The sequence below is a fragment of the Nyctibius grandis genome, chromosome 2 (genome assembly GCF_013368605.1).
Source record: "Nyctibius grandis isolate bNycGra1 chromosome 2, bNycGra1.pri, whole genome shotgun sequence".
NCBI classification, from domain to species: Eukaryota; Metazoa; Chordata; class Aves; order Nyctibiiformes; family Nyctibiidae; genus Nyctibius; species Nyctibius grandis.
Window position 1 is genome coordinate 3011312 of NC_090659.1, and position 22887 is coordinate 3034198.

Sequence of the window (22887 nt, forward strand, 5' to 3'; positions counted from 1 at the left end):
TCGTCTCTATTTCGAGCAGGCTCAGTGATTGTATTTGCTGATTGCCAAAATAATCTGATTTATATTAGAAAATAAGCACTGCCTGAAGCAGTGCTTATTTCTAAAGACATTTTTGTACAAACCTGCAACACCATGCTCCTGTCTTTTCTTTAACAATGATATTTTTGAACTTCAGAAATAAAATCACCTACTGCTACTTGGCTATATACACTTTGTGCTATATGAATTATTTTTTTTTTTTATTTGACAGAATACAAAACAGGTCAAAAACTATAAAAGCTTTCAACCTGCTTGAAAGATACGCTACACTGGAAAATTTCATTCATTAATAATCCTAACAGAAAAAATGGAATTTGAGAATGATCAGTCCCTCCCTGTTTTTCTTCTCTACTTCCTGGTAGTATGAATTAGGTTTTATATAGAAATGGATCTCCTTTGGTTTTTACAGCAATGAAGAATTAAATAGGGGAAATGATGATATGTCAATAAATAATAAGTATTCTCTGCCATATCATTCCTCCAGGTATTTAAACACTAACACTTTCAACAATAGCTCTGCTGTTGCATATCAGCTAAGTTCAATTGACAGACTAGAAATCATCTGAAATGGTGGTTCAGCAGTCTGGATAAACTTAGAGGCATTGGTACAAAATGCTTTTGGCTCAGAGTGAAATTGATGAGGAAGAACTTCCACACTGAGATGCTTGTTTCTATTTGCAGCAAGTGGTACATAGGTCAGTGAAAAATATACGCAAAAGGTTCATATTCCCTTAAAACTAATTATCATTCTTGCAAATTTTCATGACAGTTTGCATGCCTCTGGCTGAGCTGGATCCGTTCTAAGTGTTTCTCCTTTTCCCTTTGCTGTCAAACAAAAGGTTGGCCTGGAATGAATTCATCCATTTGGGTAAGATCCTTATACCCACCACTTCTTTTCTCTGCACTTTCTTGTCTCTGACACTGCCAAAACCTGTTCTAGCAGAGATACTGGGATAGCAAATATTAAGAATGCCTTGCTGTTCTCCTTGCTTTTTTGAGGTTTTGACTGTTCCCTGTCTGTCACCTTCACCACTGTGAGTGATGATGTAATCCATAGTTGTCCTCACGCACTGCTATTTCCTTCCTCCCCTTATCTTTCCTGGTTAACGCTTGAGTTTGTATATGCCATTGAAAATTAATTTACTATGGTTATTAGATTACAGTTAATTTGTTGTATAGTAAGAGCATTTTAAGATTTCAAAAATATATAAATTTATCTGTATTAGGCAGTATTATTTCACTTTTTTATCTTGAATTCTGCAAAAAGGTGTTCTGATCAGGACTGTGGATCCATTGCAAAAATACTTTGAAAAATTGCACATGACCTGAAAAAACTAAGTATAAATATTTAGGAACATTCCCTGAGATAAGAAAATAATTATTTGAGGCAAAAACCTTGGGGTATTTATCCTGCCTCTGTGTCACATTTTACCATATGTTCATTCAAGGTGTTTCTTACAGCTTGCTTTGTTTTAATACTAGGGTTTGCTTTCTTTTATTTTTTTTTCCTCCAAACATTTCCCCATGAACATATTGTACTCTCCTCAGTCCAGAATTTTGAAGCACAATAATTTTGCACTTCATAAGAATTTCCAGAGTTTTATTTTGAACCTCGTTATTTTGACAGGTCTTTATTCTGTCAGCAATGACTAGAATGGGATGGTACTCAAGGGAAAGGGAGGTACGTACCACTACAAAGTCAGTATATTTTCCAAGATCCTTTATGCTGTGGTTATGACTGTCTCTAAATAGACTTGTCTAACCTCACATTCTGTCAATCATTCAAAAGAAAAGATCTACATTCAGTCTTCCTTCAGTCCCTAAGTCCCACAAGACATCCTAACGAAATAAATGTAGGAAATGGCACTCTATTTTGCCACTTAAGCCTGAAAAGGATGGAAAATCTATAGCTTTCAATTGTTTTTCTTTCTGTGCAGAGCTGGGCCTTCTGTATTCGATAAGATAGATGCTTTCAGTTTTCCCAAAATGCTGTTGGTGAAATTTGTCCTTGGTGCAAGCCCACCAAAGAGTGGAGATGCATCTGGAATTAATGTGACTCACTATTCCTGAAAATAAGTAGAAGGGTCCTGTAATGAGGTCATACTGTTTCTGCAACTAAGGAATCATGAGTAGATGGTAAACGTTAAATTGCAAAGATTAAGTATCATCACCAAATAGAAAAGGAACTGTCGTTGCCCCAGAGGACTGACAGCAAGAGTGGTTTTATCAAAAGCTAAAATGAAGTCACTTTTGTTTATCTTCTGTTCATTATACGCTGACTATAGTAGGCACAGGGACTTTATTGCGTCTAGTCCTACGCCACAGAGGACTACCATAGCTGAACCAGACACAAGGCCAAGGCGGCCCATACCTTGCTGCACCAGCAAATCCAACAGATCTCAGTACTCATCTTTATGTGGTTTAGCCCTTGACAAATCAGTACCTTTTTGTGTTGCATGCTACACATGCGGAGCACCCTTTTCTTCCTCAAACACAGGTCATTAAGTAAAAAGCATCTACTGTTGAATAATGCCTTATCAAAATAAAATTTAAGCATATTTGTAACTGTTCTCCCATGGCAGAAAAAGAGTATCATTCCCCAGGTGCCAACAGCTGACCCAAATCCAACTGAGAGGATTTCTTCAGATCTGAGTGAATTCACATTAGCTGTATGGAAGAGCTCCAGCTTGTCAAATGCCTGAACTGAGAAAGATGGAAATAAGGTAAGGAAAGGCTTGGGGAAAATGAATTACCTGAAGCTGAGCAAACAGAGGGGAAAGGATATGGTTAGCCTGGTAAGCTTTTTAAAAGCTGCCTCAAAGTAGAGTCACCGTTACAGTAACCAGCAACAAGCACAGCAGAGCATATGACCATCATAATTTTCTGTGCACTAGGCAGGTAATACTTTTGTAACAGTGATCCTTGAATGGGCTTGTAGTTGCCAGAGGACACTGGGAAGTTATTGCTTCACTTATGTTTGACTGGGGCTGTTTTTAACTTTAGTCCTGCTGGAGAGTCTCATGGGCTCATTCTATAAAACAGCTTTCCTGTATACCCTTTCAGGGGAGGCATGGGTGTCTTCTACCTATTGTCTTTCTGTCTGTATCTCTCCTCTTAAAGGTTTCTCTCAGTGAAAAGCATATCAATAGCTATCATATTATTTCTATCTAATTCATTTCTGACCTGTATTTATGAATTCATGCTTTCTCACTAGAAAATAAATTGCAGAATCACTAAGCTAGCAAAACAGCCAGGAGCTGAAAGGAGGTGGGAGGGAAACAAACAAAAACAATCCAAAGCAAAGTTTAATTGAGATAACAGTGACCTGTATGTTAAAAAGAAGAAATAAAATGTACACTTTCAAATAGTATATTAGGAATCAAAGGCTCTGGACTGTCATATGGATGTGGTGTTGCTCAGCCTACGGGCTCAGCTCATTTACGTGCATTGTGTACCAAGCCAAACCCATCCAATCACCTATTGGCAGTTCAGAGCTCCATCACCTATATACTAGTACAGAGTATAGCATCATAGTAAAGACTTGTATGAATGCGATGCAAACAAAGCTCCTGAAAGTGGTTTTCCTTCACCTGGTGAAAATACAACCAAAGGAATTAGATGATTTATGGGTACAATCTGCAATAACATTCAGTTATCCTATAGCTTTGCCATTTATAGCCCTGCATGGATGGCTGTACAAGCTGCCTGCTATGCCAACAACTAAGTTCTTCCCCCTCCCAGTTATGTCTGCCTGGGTCTTTGCTGCTTACTGGTTAACACTAGTGAATTAGGAGACAAGCAGCTTTTGGAAGCTAATGAAAAACACTGTTTTGAGAGAAGAGAGGCTTTAGGCAAAAGGATGAAGAAGCAAAAAGAACAGAGAACAGTTTTACTAAAGAACAGAAACCTAGAAAGTTGTTTCCAGGTAAAGATTGACTCTGCTCCTACCTTCGCTCTCCCATGCTATGTGCAAGGCACTGGCCCCACTCCTCTGATGGCTGAATGCTCTGAACTGAGTTTCTGTAATCATAGAGGAGCAGCAGGCCAACAAGCAAGACTCTCAAACCTGCTAACTGGGAGCTTCCAGCGGACAGATTTATCTGCACTATAGCAGGACTGGGTAGCCTGTACCATGTGCAGGGCAGTAGCAGATTATATGATCTGCCACACCTGAGAGACCCACTTTGGAATAGCAAGTTGAAGCAAATCATCACAATTTACCTTCAGTCTGTAAACGAAATTGGGGAAAGTTCCATTGTCTTTAAAGCAGCCACATTTTGATGACTTCCTCCCACTTGCATCGAGAAACACAGGGTTAAGAGGTTAACCTTTTGAAATTCAGAGGATGCTAAATATTTTCTGCAGAGTGTGGTGGAAGTTTGCATGTTAATATTATGTTTTTTCAGCTTACATATTGACAAACTTCAGAACACAAAATAAAGACATATTGTATATTTGTCCACATTTAACAAACACTTGTTTTAGCCCCTGGCTGGCTGTGTGCATGATCCCCATTTCACACAATCTCATTTTTCTTAGCTACTCCCTCCTCCAGAATTTCAGGCCTGCTTTAACAGTGCTGCTAATCGCTGCCTTCTGTAAAGACAGCATCTCCCAGAGGAATCTGAATTATGGGAAGAAGCAAATACTGCTACTTGGAAAACTGTGCAGAGAAGTGGAGTGATTTTTAAAATGATTACTGGTGTTATTGAGTGTTGAGTAACTGCACTGTTTATCATCTAAATTACTTTTATCTTGTACTCTAGGTCATTCACAAAGTCTAAATCTAATACTGCTTTGTCTTTTATGTCTCAAACATGTGTAACTTAAAGCATGTGGTACTTTAGTTTTATTGGTTAATCTGTTCTGCCTAGTGAAAGAAATGGCTTTATCACGGGAAGGCAGCTTCTTAAAAAGAAAACCAATATTTTGGTTCTTAGACATTTATACCATCTTCAAATTGAAATGTCATGATGTTTGCAATTAGATATTTTTAAACTATCTAAGCGCTCTAATTCTAAAAATTTCAAGTTCCGAGACATGACCTTCCTGAAGTTAAATGTGAACTGAACATAGTTTGTCCCTGTGTAATACTCATATCAAACATGCACAGATCTTCTGCTTGATAGAGATATGGTACCCTGTATATCTTTCTGTTCCAGTGAAGGTTACTTAATCAACTGTATTTGGTGACATTTTGAAGTGAAAGAAATGACATTTTTTCAAACAAAATCTTTCTCCAAAATTTTACATTTTGAAGTGATTAGTTCCTCTGACTTGATTATCTTTTCATTATTTATGTGTGTTGTTTACTTTTCCCTACCTTTTAGGAACAACCAGAAGAGAACTGTTCCACTTTTGCTTGCAGTCAGTGCCCCAATCAACAGCACTATCAAGTACTCACAGAAGGCACCAATCAGGCATTTTTTTCTGTGTTGAATTTAGTTGCTAGCAGAAGTTTAATATCTTTTTAAGACAGTGGCTTTAAGCAGCCGAGAGACAGACAGAGAGACTGCAAAACAGCAAAAGGCCATCTTGCCATCCAAAATGACCTTCACATGTACAGTATACGTGAAATTTGCCTGCACAGTATTGTGAAAATTTTCTATTGTACAACATCAATGATTAGAAGGAGACGCAGAAAGTAGACAACCAAAATCTACTTTAAAAATCTTAGCTTAACAGTGAAATACCTTTTATAATTTCACATTAATGTAACTAAGTGGGAGAGGGGAGAATGGAGAAAACAAGATGGCAATGAAGCTGAGAACAGACTGCTCGGTGGTTTAGAGAAGTTCCCTAAGCAACACTAGCCAGCAGATCTGCAATGTTTTATTGGTAATAAGGATTCATATTCAGATTTGATCCCACAATGTCACACGTGGTGTTTTGCAGGCACTACACAGTGCTGCACTTCAGTGCAAATAAAAGCTAGCAAAGAATGTGGGGCTCTGAGCCTGGCTGTGGGACCTTACATTCTGCAAGGTGTTTCAAGGCTAATGCATTTCTTCCATTACAGTAAGGAAATCATGTGGGAAAAAGGAGGAAAAAAAATGTGAAAGGGATATTTTAGGCAAGGATTAGGTGTGACTGAAAAGACCTGTGGGTAAATGGGCTCTCCATTATGCAAACCTGACAGGGCAATTTAATCTGGTTTCCCTGTGGTGTGGTGTGTAGATCGTTTTTGTCTTTCAATTAAATATGCAGTGTGGCACAGCTGCACAGCCCAAGCCAAGGTGCCTAGTGCCGTTGAGACCATTACATCACCATTAGCCATAATGTCTAAAGAAGACTGATTCACTCAATTACACAACACTTTTGGCACCAGTTCAGCAACTTGTGTACCATGTGCATACATTGAAAATGATTAAATAATCACCTCTGAGATGATTGTGCTACCTTCGTGCCTACACATAAAGTATAAACCTTGCTTGGATCTTGGCTCATAAAGGTGGACTATCAATAGTTTGGTTTAATTAGAGAGTGAAGTGACCAGTGGCCCCAGTGATTAGAAGTTCTTTTTCTGTAAATTAAGAATTACATTCACTGACATGTACTCCAGCCATGCACATTATTCTCTGTCATTTATCCAAACATACTTTTAAAATAATCCCCCCTTTTATAAACATGTATGTGTACACAGTTTTTAACTCCAGTTGCTGTAATTGCATCTAATCTAGTCAAATTCATTATTAATAAAGTTCACACTGTGAGACTAATGAACGTAAAGCATTGGACTCATTCTCATTACGCACGGTTAGATCTATTTACTGAAGCTGCATTGTCTCATGCCCAGAAGGAAAAAAAAAAAAAATATACCACCAAGATGCAAAACACATCTTCTCAATCATTTCCCCTACAGAAAATAGTTTAAATTAACTATGCTTTAACAGATAGGGGAATACAAGCAAGGTTTCCCTTACTGAGTTTTAATATGAAAGAATGGTTGACAGATGAAGAGTAGTTAAGGGATAATGAAAAGGAGAAAAGTCAGCTGCTGGTGATGGACAGCTAGATGATAGAGTTACAGACAGCTGACATACTTACAACATTGACATATCCAGAAGCTTAAGAAAAGATACAGTCATTCTGGCTGACAGACAACTGTCCTTTCATATTTTTTTTTCCCAATGGCCTGTAGGTAGGGAATGATCTTCTAGAAATCATTCACAAGGTCACTCTTCACTTGTTTATCCAGTTCCCCCTTCAAAACATGTTCTCCCATGGCATGTGCAAATAACTGGCCGACAAGCAACAAGGAGACTGAGTGGACTGTGTAGGTGATGCATATGTAGCAAGGAAAATGGGTGTATTTCGATCTCTACTAGTCTTCACAACATGATACACCTATCCTTTGAGGGACTGCCAGATATATTGCTAAATAAAGCAAAAATGAAATCACATTTTTTTCCAATGTGAGTTTCATCATGGTCTCTGCTCAAAAGTCTGAGTAAATAGATCTTGCTACATGACGGTGAAGAAACTTTTTGGGATTCGGGGAGCTGTTTCGCTTTTCACTCCAAAGAAGGCAATCGAAGACAGACTAGACTGTGAAACTGAAAATCGTTGTCAAAGCACTTATGTTTTCACCACCCTATTCCCCAAGCAGGGGGTGCCTATTTATCCCACGTCAGTATCAGTGCTCTCTTTTGAGAAGGGAGCACAAACAGGATGTAAAGTGCCAGAATTTGCAAATGAAAGCTCCTCAACAGGTAACAAAACATATTTTGCCACATAGCCAATGAGAAGTGATTCCTTCCCGTGTTAATAACATTTCTGCACTGGGCAGAACAAAAAGACCTCTTCTCACGTCGTCCTCTTGGTGCCTCTGATACAATATCAAATTTTTCCATGGCTTTAAACTCACAAAAAGAGCTATCAGAATAAGCTATTATCTCCTCACCTGCCTGAAGGGAATGACTTTTATATCACATTTAGAGTTGGGCAAAATACAGAACTACTTTTCTAACAACATTTTCATTGACTTTTTCATGGTAATTTTTCAGTCGTTTTTAGCCACTGATAATTATGCATCACCCAAAACAAATGCATCAATAAAGTATTCCAGCTAACTCCTCAGTAATGAGGATACATAAATCCCCTGCTCAATAGGCTATGCAATCAGTTCACCCCCTGCAAAAAAACATTTGAGATATTGCAATCTCTATGACAACTCATTTAAAGTGAAATTTGTTAATGTTGGATGAGATCTGCGATGCAGTAAATCAACACAGTCTCCCTGAATCAATGGAATGACACTGAATTGCACCAGATAAGAGTCAGTCTGCAGCTTTTTGTAAAAAAGGGTTCCTTTTGATGAGCTTCGTTGCTATCATTACATCCATTATGTTTACTTAAATAAGTTTTTTCTAAAGTTTATAAGATATGTTTATTTAAAATGGCAAAATATTACATCTGTTTTCTATTTGCAGAACATAAAATAACAAAGGTTTTACTTAAGTGGTTGGCATTATTCAGTTTCTCTCTCATATTTGGCTATCAATGGGTAAGAAAATCATGTCTCTGCTAAGCCGATCAGGTGGTCCTCTGTCTCCCAGACAGAGAACCCAGTCAGCTGTGAGTTGCTTCCAGCATGCATGCTGGATTTCCTTCCCATGGAAAACATGGTGGAAGAGAAGAGGCAGGTCTTCTACAGAGTCAGGACACTGATTTCAACTCTGGAGCTGAAAACACTCAGAGGTTTTACAGCTTAAGCATAGCCTTTATGCTGTATTGGACCTTTCTGACCCTCTGCCAGCTGTAGTACTCAGTGTCATTTGACTTTGTTGCATTGTTAATGTTCTCACTTTTGAGAAGTATGTGGCAATTTTGCAGCAGACTGCACATTTTCTGCTTTGCTCGCCTTTCAGGGCTGCAAGTACAGGCAAAGACACAATTTCACAAAGTCCTTAAACACATGCTAAAACCATGAATCTAAGATATGATTTGGGAAGGGCAAGAAAATAAAGTATCTTTTATTGAACACCTTTTAATTTCTCAAGTCCTGCGATTAAACCTTAGAAAGAGGCAGGACAGAAGAAAGAGCCTGGAGTGCTGCCTCTCAGCTTTCTGCCTTTAGCATTTCCATTTACCATGCTAATGAAGTGCATGTAATAAGAACCTATATAGGTAAGTAAAAATAGTGGGAAAGGATTGATTTTTAACATTTTTTTACATATGGTCTGGTTTCAGATCTGATATACATATCCTAAAATATATAACAATATGTCCCACAATTAATAACAACCTGTTTTCTTTATAGCCCTCTGTGTTCAGAGGGCTACAAAATTGCCTTGAGTATGTGTGCTTTCAATTAAAATTTCCAATTTCCAGGTCCACTGCTTTTTCTCCACAAGTACAAAAAACAGCCAAAAGCAGGGAGAAATGACTCCATGGAGTTAGACCTCTGTACTCATTATGAGCTGGTTAGCAAGCACCTGCTATTCACCAGTTTAGAAAACAATTTGAAATTCAAGTGAATCTCAGCAAGAACCTGACAAAGAACAACAGGAAGCTAGGCAGCTAGCCAGTTTCACATGCCTCATCTCTCAAAGATTTTTTTTCTCTGACGCTCTCCCCACCACCATACACCAATTGTTTTCTGCTTTCTGTATTTGAAGTGGAAACATGTCACTGTTTTAAATGTCTCCTATGTATTTTCTAGAATGGAGATTTTAATGCCTTGTTATGACAAATTATTTAGCAAGGTATGGCTTAAGAATAAATAACGTGTTAATATAGAAAGCAAAGCCAAATTTTCTTTTCAAAAGAGCAAACATGTACATGCTAGTGAAAAATATGCTTGGGCCAAATTAGATTGAAAGCCTGACACATGATATAGGGACTCTGAGCATATCATTTCCAGCTTTCCTTAGGTATTCATTGTAGCAACAATGTGAAATTAACTTCAATTGTGTAGCAGTTTGAGAGATGCTTTATGATGATGATCCATTTGGCATTTCTGACTTAGACAATTTTTTGCCCTGTTTACAATTTTTTGAATGATTATGCTCAACAGCAAGATCAGGTAAATCTGATGTAAATTTATATTTTTTGGCCATCGCAATTACAGACATGTTAGAGGAAGGAGAGATGCTGTCTGTGAGTTCATGAATGTGAATGAAAACCACACTCCATACTGTTTTAAAAACAGTGTTGAGGCAGGCTTGGGCCAGGCATCCTGACATCCCCTGATATATAAAGCTAAATCTTTGCAGGTTCAGCTGAGTCTTTCATCATTCCTATGGGTGACATGCACAAAGTTTCAAACCTTGGGACCTGTCATCCTAAAATAAGTGATGTGATTTTCACTTAGAGGTGGGAAAACCATGTTTCTGCAGTCAGTGTTTAGTTTTCACACCTCTAGGTTTGGTTCCCTCTTTGGCTGAAAGCAGTATGGCTTGGATATCCTCGGATTAGTGATGGTTTGAAATTTTTAACTCAACCTGAAACTTTACCCACTATAGGGATTTGTTGTCTCTAGGGTCCTAAAGAATGGGATTCCATTCAATTTTTCCTGTAGTTGCTGATTTACCTAAATGTTGCACCTTCTCACCACTTTTGTGCAGCCTTTACTGTTTTGGCTTTCACCTTGTCCTACCACTACAGAACTGGGTTCCGTTTTGATGAAATACAGAAACCAAATTAAATGAGAACAGTAATCGTAACTATGTGAATAAAAAGGAGGTCTAAAGCAAGTATACTGAAAACACAAGAAGAAAAACAAATCTGATACTCTGAGCGTTATGTGTAGATTGAAAGACAGAGTGGGAAGGTTTGACTTAATGATGTGTACTGATGTGGGAAATTAAAATGGTCAGGGTAGCTCCAGGGAGTAAACAATATTTTTCCTTAAGGGTATATAAAATGTAATATTTTCGTCCAAAAATGCTAATACATTGCTTCTCTTTAATGCTCAAGCATTTTGTATTTAGTATTAACCTGCAATTCATTGCAGGCAAAAAAGTGTACTGCATTCTTTAAAATATCCAGATAATCAAGACCTGTGTCTATATCTAAATAAACACAGGACAGAACCTCCTTATTGGCTGAGCTGCTCCAAATAATCTGCGGTTCGCAGGCCTTACACTCACTTCCTTGTCATAGTGACAGAAGATAACAAGAAACACAACCACACAGTAGGGCTGCATTTGCTATGAGTGCGCCTGTGTGTGGTGAAGAGTTTCAGGAGGGAACAAATGTAGTAACAGACCAGGAAGGATTTTTTTTTTAACCCACTGACTTACAGTTTGTAGTCTCAGGGTGTAGGAATTACCTTACCCTGATGCATTTATGCTGTATTCACCCATACAAGATTAAAGCCACTATGAGATTTGAGGTTGGCAGGGAATTTCAACTCCTTGTCAGTTTGGTAGCAAACAGTGACCCTCCTGTGTAGCAGATGGCCTGTTCTGCTTCTTTGGGACATTCGGGGTAGTTTCTTGTGCTCTCCCAGGAACACAGGGCACAACATCCTTCCTCTTTTCCTGAGGCACATAAGAGTTGAGACTTCGGCCTTTTACTACACACTGAATGAGTATTTGGAAGTTTTCTGTGACTTGCAGCACACCATCGTGTGTGAAGTTGCCTCTAAATTAGATATATATAGCCTGGTTGTCCATGACTGCAGTGGACAGGCCTCAATGATCCAAGTGATTGATTCCAATCCTATGTTCTCCAGCATCCAGAAGTACAAAATAGGTGGTAGATGAAGGATGGTATTTATCTGGCCAAAAGCAGTCATGCTCACTGTAGGTGAGTGCCTACATTTTAGCTGATCAGCCTATGATCTCTTTATGATGAACCAATACAAACAGGCTTTTCTGAGCTGCAGTTCAACTCACCTAAAGGATGTGGGTAAAATACTCAGATGAGTCACACCCTAAAATCAGGACATTCACTTTAAAGGAATTTAAAGACACTCAGGTCAGGTGTAGACAGCTACAGCATAAAGTTAGATGAAATTATTTCAGCCAGTGATACCTGGTTGGAATATAAATAAGACAAGCAAAATAACTCCTCTGCTGTTCACTGGCAAGATACCAACTGGAAGACTGCATCCTTTTTTTGACATTACACTTCAAGAAAGGTGTGGACTGATTGGAGAGAGTCTACAGATGAGTGAGGAAGATTAAAGGCTTGAAAACCAAAAACTACACAGAAAAGCTAAATGAAGGCTAAATACAGATTAAAGGAAAAAAGGTCAGGGAAAAGGAAATAGGAGAAAATAGATATTAATACTCAAGTATATGAAAAATTGTTAAAGATACTCTATTTTATGTCCCTTGTAGATACAAGAAACATGGATGTACCTTGCTACAGGAAAGATGAAGGCTTGACCATGGCTTTGTCAGGAGAGTGCAGCAATAAGAAGCAGCCCCAGAGGATCAGTCTTCCCCAGGGCTCCTGCCTGTTGTTGGAGGTGGAGAACTCAACTCTGCCAAATCTCTGCTTCGTTCAGTATCTGTTGGTGAATGATGGAGAGTAGCTAAAAGTGTGCCCATCCTCACCCTGTTCTCTTACCTCTCCAAGTCCTATTTCTCTCCCTGTCCTCTCTGCATGTTGTTGAGCCATGTCTTCATTCCCTTCTGCTTCAGCAACAGACAAAAGTCTGACCCACAAATACAAGCAGAAAATGTGCTCAAGACTCTTCTGAGAGCCTATTCAAGGCTATACCATGCCAGGGAAGCAGAAAGACATATGGCCCTGTGTGTTAACAGGCAACTATAAGTGCCCTGCCCTCTAAATCAGAGGTTTTTGATATTTTTCATAATTCTGATAACAATCTCAAGGAATGATGAAACAGCTGACTTTTGCTGCTGTTTCTCAGGTTTTTCAGGTGCCGCAGCAACTGCTTATGTTGAATATTTAAACACCTCGCTGTTTCAGATCCCAATTTACTGATGTTCTGACAACTTTCTTTTCTCTCTCACCCTTTCATTGCTCAAGGTGTAAGACAGACAAGAGGAAGTGTGGGAAAAAAGTCAGTCAGCATGCATTAAGAGCCCACAGAAATGCAGAATGAAAGAGAAGGAAAAATATGCAAGTAAGCATGTTTGACTCCTTTCTGCTAACATGCAAGCCAGCATGAAAACAGCCAGAAGCAATCTGAACCAAATGAGAGAATACATGGGAGGACTGTGGTTGGTTAACGGAAAGGGAGACATTTAGTGAGGCCTTTAGCTAGCTAACATTATTTTGTGAAAACACCTGCATATTTTTTAAAGCATATTTTCAGTCGAGCATGCTGAGTGTATAATGGTTTGGGTTTTGTACAGACTAAGGAAAGTGCTGTTATATCACCTCTCCTTGAGCCTGACACTGGCGCCCTTTCAGACCCCAACCCAGGAGTTTTCTACCACTCCAAGAAGTGACGTGGAATCTGCCTTCCCGTATCACTTCCACTCCTAAAAAATGGCATACAGTCTCTCACACCCTTCCCTGGCCCTTTTCCTTCTACACAGGACCCAGAACCCCCTCCTGATCTCATGGCCTCTTTAGACCTGTGGTATGTTCCCATCGCTAGTGACCCAGACAACAACTCAGAAAATTCTGCTGATGCTGCAGGAGTCGGCCTGACCTACAGTGCTTCAGCTGGCCTTCCCATCTGGGACCACAGATGACAGAAAAGTTATCATGCTCAAGCAAGTCCCTCTAAGCCTTCTTAGCTGAAGCCTCCCAATCATGTTATCTGATGGCAGATGTACTCTTAGTCACACAACCATTGCAAGATGGTTATGAAGATCACACAAGAAGACACTCCTGCTCATGTTCAATTGAAGTCAGCAATTATATAGCTCAGTCCTGGTTTCTGTGGCTACAGTACTGATACACCTGTCCAACTTCAAAAATCCTCTACTCATTTGGCTCAGGAATTTCTACTATAGCTCTTCCTCCTTGCTTTAGGATTAAATAGGAGAGTTGCACTAAATTCACATAGAATAATGAATGAGAAAAGCGTCTTGTCGTTCATTTTAAAGAAGATTGAGATGGCTATAGCGAACAATTACTAAATCTAAGGAAGTAATTACTTTTCAAATAGATTTCTATTTTCCTACAAAAAAGTTCCCATTGTTAGTAATGGAATGGGAATAATTATCAGTAACTACAAATTAAAACTACCCATGCTATATTGCATACTTTGAGATGTTGTATAAATTTAGTGTCTTCTTTTCATGGAAACTGATTCTGTGTTGAATAAAACTCGAACAACTCATTCCTTTCTGTTGATACTATCAGCTTACAATAACAGTTTATACTATCTTTTTCCCTATGCTTCAGTATTCTAGCTGCTGCCACTCTGGAAAAAGACCTCTGGGTCGCTATGGACAGTGCAATGAAAACATCTGTTGACATGCACAATGATGAGAAAAGCAAGCAAAATATTAGTCTTAGTGAGGCCAGAAAAGATTGCTGAAAATATTTGAGGATCACTAATCATTTCAGTGATGTATTGTCAAAACTGTCTTTAATTCTTTGTGTCAACACACAGCCATCACATTGAGGATTTTTTTGTTGGAGAGATGTCACATACCTCAAGATGTGGTCTGACACTACCTACAAGTTTGCATCTAAACTTTGCAGCTTGGGGGGAGCAGTAGTATCTCCACATAAGACCACCCATGGAATTAGGACAGTGAACAAGTTTGTGGGCACAACAGCCTCCTGCAGTGGTAGGGTAAAAAAAGGTGTAGGACTATGACTAAGGTGATTGTACAAAGATTTTTCCCTTTAATGTTTGCACTTAAAGAGAAATAACAGAATAGAAAAATTAGTGATTTTGTTGTAAATAATTTTCAGAGTAGGAGAGTTCAGGTGCATTCCAAAAGACTGAAAAACAACCAGCCTTATTGAAAAAGGGTAATTACAACTGACAAAAAGATTTTAAAAGTTAACACTACAATGCATTCCCCAGTTTTAGTTACCATCAACACTGCAGACAACTTAAATTACAAATTAAATTGGTGTTTATACAGCTAAAAGGCACCCATGTTTACACTGACATGGTGAAAAGAGAAGAATATGGCAAGGAAAATGTTTAGCATGTAAACCCTTTCCTACTCCTATTAAGGGTAGACTTCCTGTTGATGATACTTCTTAAATTGCTTGTAGACAAAATCTTTGTGCCTTCCTCTGGCATGTCTGATACTGCTGACTAAACTAGGGACATATGACTGATGTGGCATATAAAATCCTGTGAACTCTATTTCACTCATGTTTTGATTGAGCAAGCATACCTGCAGTAGATTGACAGGATGCCAGCCTCCACCATGGGAGCTGCATTTCCATCGGGGTGATTTCTTCTATTCAGATCTGTGTGTACCATCAGCCATGAATCTTTTTGCCTGTTTCTATTCTAGTATACTGCAGGAAAGTGTTCAGCAGCAGTGTCGGACAGCTATTTGTCTGATTATGTTTCTATGGAATAATATGTGTTCTACTCTGAAAGTACTTTTATTGGACTTAGAGTCCAAAGCCCAGAAGCAAAGTGGTTTTTTTTCTCTCAGACAGAATCCCATGCCAAAGTCAAGTCGGGTGCGACACAGAATACAGCTGTTACTGTCTCTTTGGGATTCACTAGTCTTTGTTTCAGCATCTTTCCTTTCCTTGCAATTCTACAGCTTTGTGCTACGTCTCTGGCTTCCCTCTTCCGTCTGGGCGGAGTCCTGACTTTTCCCACTAGCTGACCTTGTCTCGGTGTTCAGTTATTTTTGTCTCAGTGTCATTTCGTGCTAGCTGAATTACATGCGTGAGCCTTCTTGTCAAGCCATAACATCAAACAGGCATAGGGTCCTCAGAAACCATAGTCCTCTTCCCAAGAGAAGACATCTTCCTCAATGATACAGGAATCTTCCTAATACCTGGAATGACATGCTAATATGATGATCTCAGCTTTTGTTTGAAAATTGACTTTTCTTTTAATCTTCATTGTCAAAATTCAAATATAAACCCAAGAGTATCCTAAAGGCTTAGATAATAAAAAAATAACCCAATATAATTACTATTTTGAAATGTCAAGAAGTTTTGAGATTAAGAGCTTGATGTTTAAATGCAGTAGTTCGGCACTACTGCAAAAAATGTGGACTTTTTCTGCACAGCTTGAATAGAAAGAAACCCCTTTGAAGGCAAAGTCTCCTTTCCTTATTTTTTTCTGACAAAAAAAAAAAGTTACTGGGCCAGTTTCTTTCATTAGCTTCAGAAGCTGGCATGTCATATAATAACAAATCAATGAACTAAACACATTCTAATTAATCACTTCAGGGTTACTTGATTGACCACACAGTCAATTCCTTGAATAAATCAATACAGGGTAAGAAAGTATTTCAAGTTAAGCTTTTGGGGGACTGTAGGCTGGAATTCAGAGGAAAGGAAAGACACTAGAAACCACTGCGCTAGAAAGAGAACTGCATTGCTCTTTGTCAGCAAATCACATGCTTGATACTGCAAACACTTGCTGCCTCTTGAGTTTAACACAACTACTTTAGGAAAAAGCACTTGGTCTGCAGTAATTAATATTATTGTCAGTTATGGTATTTTCACCACAGGACTTCATTAACTGTAATCTATCCAACTGAAAATAGGAAATCTTTCCTAAACTGACAGAGAACCGAGTTCTGCCACAGTTGATAGCTTTGTGTGTGCAACAATGTCACAAGAGCTCACCCCGAAATCCTGCCAGCCCAGACACAGCTTCAGCTAGTGTCTAGCCACTGATTTGGTCATGCTTTTTTAGCTCACTGTGCTAACCTGAACCATGGACTTAGCTCTGACATCAACCCTATGGAGACATCCTGGTGTGGGACAGAAGCTCAGTCACCTTATGACACTAATTTATAGGGAAGCTTGGGATTGTGTTAAAGGAAGGAATCGCAGTGCTGAACTCTTGCTTAGCTTCTTTTATCTCCTGCTCTGAGATAGACTACTGTGAACCAGTGCAGATACTAGCTCTAGTTTGGCACGAAAAAGGATTAATTTTTTATCATGGTGCCTTAGAGCTTCTAATCAAGGAGGAAAAGTAGCATATAACAGAGGGGTATTTGCCCTGCTTTCAGCTTCACATTAGCTTCTGAGACAAAGAAAAGTAACTAAAGTGGCAGCATTAAAACGTCACTTTATTTATAAGATGTTATTATGCAAGTAACCTTTCTAATTTCAGCTGGTACTTGAACAATGCTAAAATCAGACAGTATGGCTTTGTCTGTTCCTCAGATGACTCCAAAGGGTTGCTGACATGTATAAAGCTGTCTGGCACCACGTTTCCAACACTGACAAGAGTTTATATTTTAGGTGTGTGAGGAAAGCCACTGATGGCCAAAGCTGGTCCTTTACCTTCCAGCAAAATGTGGGCCACGATCCACTGGAGCATCTGTCATACAAGGAGAAGCTGAGAGAGCTGGGAGTGTCCCACCTGGAGAAGAGAAAGCTCAGAGTGATCTCACCTGTGTCTGATGGGGCCAGTAAAGAAGATGGAGACCACCCATAAGAAGGGTGGTATGCAGTGAACAGAAAATGGGCAATGGATACAAACTGAAATACAAGAAATTTAATTTAAACATAAGAAAAAATTTTTTACAGTGAGGGTTATAAAGCAGGAGAACAGGTTGTCCAGAGAGTTTGCAGAGTTTCCATCCTTGTATATCAAAATCTAACTAGATATGGTCCTGGGCAACCCACTCTAGATGACCCTACTTGAACAGGGAGGTTGGACTAGATGATCTTCAGAGGTCCCTTCCTATCTCAGCTCTTCTGTGATTCTGTGATACTGTGAAAAAAATTCAAAAAAAAAAAAAAGTAAATGATAATTTAGAAGACTTGCCTTAAAAAAGAATAAGATCAGGTAATCTTTTTAAAGATAGATCAAAAGATTTGATTTTTGTCTCCACTTTTCTGCCTACCTTTTACCATCAACAAGGACAAAATATTAAAGCAAGAAAAAGGAAGCATGAAAAGATTGACCCCCAAAAGAGCCGTCCGTGTCCTGGGGTGCAACAAGATTGACCCACTCTACACTGCACTACTGTGGTCTCACATCGAGGACGGTGTGCAGTTTTCAGTGCCTCAATATAAGAAGGACATCAAACTATTCGGGTATGTCAAGAGGAGGGCAACAAAGCCCGTCAGAGTTCAAGGAGTGTCTGGATGATGCTCTTAGTCATATGGTTTAGTTTTAGGTAGTCCTGTGAAGGCAGGGAGTTGGACTTGATGATCCTTATGGGTCGCTTCAAACTTGAGATAGTCTATGATTCTCAGAGTTCCCGATCTTTTTTTTGTGTACTTTTTTCTAATTACAGGATTTTTTTTAACTGAAACATAACAATTAGCAATTGCTTTTTTTTTGTAAGTTGGAAGCAGAAGAAAATGCTTCATTCTAGGATTGAACTTTTTATTCTTCTGAGCAGTTCCCTGAAGGTGATTTCTGTTAGAGAGGGAGAACCCATGGCCCACAGACTAAGTTAAACCCACAAAATTAATCTGGACTGCCTCCTGTTATGTGGCCTGTAAGCCCCTTAGTGATCAGCAAGAAACAGACTGTCCTGGATTTTTTGTTCTTTCACACGCTGATGTAGCCATTCCCTAACCACATGGCCACAAGTATGTTTGCCACGTGACAAAAACTATAGGTTTCTTCCATGACATGATCAGTACTCATCTGAGAATTTCTTGGGCGTTCCATCATGTGAACTCAATATGGAGTGGATTAGCCAAAAGTTTCCATGCTCTGGTTCAGTACAAAGCACATTAGATCTTAACCCATGGTCATACATGTCTTTCTCTTATTCAGATTGTCATTAAACTGATGAAGAGGTAAAGTGCAGATAAACAAGGTCTGAGAGACATGAGATCCTCTACATGCCACCATCTGCTACTCATTGTTCTGCATTTCCATTCCACAGGATACCAGTAGGCTGGAAGGGTGAAATTCATCTGAACAGATGCAAACATATTAAGTTTACTTTGACGACTCTCAGTTGTAGCTCTAGACACATAAAAATGCCTGAAGTTTAAATATCTTTATTTGATCTATTTTTCTTGATTTTTAAAGTCAATGGAGAGAAATAGGTATTTGTGAAGTACGCTTCATCTCATCTTGAGGTAGATGTCCAAGACAGATCAGTTGGCTATCATCTCCCTATGACTGACTGTTTCTTTGAAAATGGAGACTAGCATAAAGTGTTCACAAGTGGACTGCTCTATGGACAGGTATCCTGACATGTTTGGTCAGGTGAATCCCAGTAAAAAGAAGACTATAAACAGCATTGAACGTACAAGCAAATATTTGCCTAGTACATAAAGCATCCTAAGGAGAAAGGGGAGATGCCACATGTTACTCTAGAGGACTCCAGCCTGTAAACATTGGGGAAGCTGGGAACACTTGTCTTACTGGCTCCTTGAGATCTCCAGCTCACTTTCAATTTCTGTGTCATTAACCTCATTCATCTAATGTGAACAGATTTTGCTAATTCAAGAAAATAGAAATAGTGGAGTCTTACAATCAAATTTACCCTGCTTGCAGGCTTTCAGAGTCATAGAAACATCATGACATATATTATTGGCATTACAGATTAAAGTAGCTGTGAGGGAGCTATACTATTGTTCTTCTGTACAAATGTATGCCTGCAGAGCTGTGCAAGAAAGCATAAAAGGTTTGACAATGATCAGTCTCTCAGGTAAGAAGATAAATACTCAGTAATTTTCCCTTCCTAATTGCACTTAGCTTCTATATTTATTTATTCAAGAATGACTCTGGGAGCTTGTTCTAGCCCCTTTGGTAAACAAATGGGGTTTTGTTTTCTTTTTTAGAAACTAATCATGCATTTTGGAAAGCTAGGAAAACACATCTTAAAAGTAACATGCATAAAAGAGCAAAGAGAGCTCCATGTTTGTTTTGAAGATTTGTAAAAGCTATAAAAAATACAGACTGACAAAACTATTTTGCATTTCTGCCTTCCCCTGTGTTAGATTCTGGGTTGCATGCCCCTCTTTGAGTGGTTCCTGACCCTCAAAGCACAGGACAAGACTCCTCCTTGCAATTTACTGTAGTCGGAGGAGAGTTCCTGTGCTATTCCTTCACTGTCCAGGTATTGAGAATTGCAGAGAAGCTACAGCCAATCACACACTCCCAGGCATCCTCAGGAATTCTCAGTGTGCTTGGTATCTTGATCATTTCCCCAAGATGGATTGCATCTGTTCTTTTCAAAAACAGAAGTACTTTGTGAGAATGTTTTGGGGAAAAAAAAATAACAGATGAAGAGCACAGGTGTAGTAAGAATGCTAAAATGGCTAAGAATTCAATAAGTGGTCCTCATGAACAGGTCATCTTCAAGCGCTCTCTGAAGTCCATGCAATTATAAGTGACTCAGTGTTAATTACCCTGAACACCATTCATTTCCACTGCTTCTGACCACTTAGGGTCAAGCTGGAAGACAAGTCTCTACATGTTCCTACAGGAGACTGCCCATGGAAAGTACGCTTCCAAGGTGACAGAGGTGGGGAGCCAAAGGAGAAGGGTACAGTTTTCACACAGAAGTGCTATAACAGTTGCTGAAACCATGTGGGGTTTTATAGGTCACATTTCAAAGTTAGAGTAGATACAGAATGATTTAAAACATGATCAGAATTCAAATAAATGCCTATTTACCATGAAATTTCAACATATCAAAAAACTTGAGACCCTATGGTTAGGTCTGAGCTACTGGTTTGGGGTGTGTGATACATGTGTATATATGTATGTATATGCTTCTATATTTGTGTGGGTGTATATACATACTTATGAACAACTAGAGGACCATCAGCAGACAGCACAACAAACATTTGATGTGGAAGCTGTAGGAAAGCAGCAACTGCAATTGCAGCAATCCCACAGCAGCGTTCGCAGGGTGCAATCACAGGCTGGGCTCTATCACTCATGTGACACAGCTGTATGGAAGTGGAGAGACAAGCCGGGTGTCCGTGGTGTCCAGTAGCTTCCCACTGTTGAAGACTTTCAATTGGCCTTAGTCTTTCTAGAAAACATGCAATTTTCAAACTCAGCCAAGAAGATCCCCAAGACAAAGTCAAGTCCTTGGCAGGTGTAAATTATATCTATTGACTTTACACTGTTCTCAGTCAATTTTACACTGATTGAAGACAAAAACTTCTGCTTATCTGCCATACAAATTAAGTAGTTTTAGGAAATGCTGTGTAGAAAAGATGTGTGAGCGTGCATGTGTGCATGTCTTGCTGTTAGTACCTGCAGTTCTTAGGGAACTGTCTAAATTAGTGTAATTCAGCTATTTCAGGCATCTTTATAGTGCTGTATAAAGAAGATTCCTGCAGCTTCAAGACATTGGATAGACAAATATCCCTGTGCCTCAGTAAGAGGGGAAAACATTGGCTAAAAGTCAGTGACTTTGTTAGTCCTCTCCCAAGTTGCATGCACATCAGAGAAATGGCATTTCTAAGAGAAGCTTAAAATAAGGGCTCTTCAATGATTAATTATTCAAGTGCAGATTGTTAGGCTGGATTTCTAAAAACTGTAATTTGAAGCCATCTGTCTGACATAGCTCATCCTATCATTAAATTCTTTCTAAAAATTGCTATATTCTTCAAAAACCAGATAAAGTGATAAGCTGATGGGATGGAAGGAAAGGAATGTATAATGACATTTGTCCTTCGAATATACTCAGTCCTAGGACTGACTGGGTTATATGTACGCAGTAGTCAAGCTAACCAAACCCTGCAGTCAAATCAGCAAGCCATGTGCACAGGACTTCATGAATCACTGGTGCAGCCGTCGTTTGAGAAAGGAGGAAGACAACAGTCTTTAAAACAGCAAAGGACTGAACAGCACTAAAAAGAAAAATAATGGGAATGAGAAAACTATGTTAACTTGTTCGGCAAGCAGAATATACTTAGCAGTTAAGGTGAAATAAAGGATGCAGAGTTCTTAGTATTGCCAATAGTAGGAAATATTGCCACCTAGTAAGATATTAGTACAGAGATACTACTGATGGATGTTATGAGGAACCAAGAGAGTGACATCTTTTCTTGCATCTGGAAGGGGACATTTGACAGCATTCATTAATGCTGAGACACTACTGCAGTAATATTTCAGAATGAAAATTGTCCATAGGACAAGGAATAGTTTGACTAAAATCTTAGGAATTTATACAGACATACACACACAGAGGCATATACACTCCTACACATACAAATAGTTTTGTAGAATGTTTTTTTAACACATCCCTCTTCATTTCATCTCTTGTCAGTCTGTAGGGATATTGGTTTTTTTTTTCTCCGGTAATCGAAGAATTCACACATTAACCCTCAATCTTGAACATGCTATAGCAAAAAAATACCGAACTGCTATGGTCTTCAGAAGTATTTTACCTACAATTAGAAAGTTCTCAAACATATAAGTCAGAGTACAGATATATTTCTGCACATGAAATCATACACTTTAAACAACTGGAATCATAAAATTGAAGACAATATGTTGGTTAAAAATCATTTTCCTACTATGTTTGTTGATATGTATCACAAATGAAAGCAGTCAGAAATGATGAACCGAACACAGAGCAAGAAAAGCTCATGTGATAAAAACTCTGACAGGAAGAAAAGGCCAGTTCCAAGCATTTCCTAGCAAAATACTAAATCCTTGAGAAATCAGTTTATTATCTGATGATGGAGGCAGATCTTGTGATACAAAGCTTGTGCTACAAGTCTGCCAACATCTACAGAAACAAAGCATAGAAATCATACTTTATCAAAAGTCTCATCTACCGAAAGTTTAAAACATCAGCAAGGCTACTGACCCTTTTAAAAACAGAATTTTGAATGCAAGGAAGTTTTTTTCCTTACAGAAGGGAG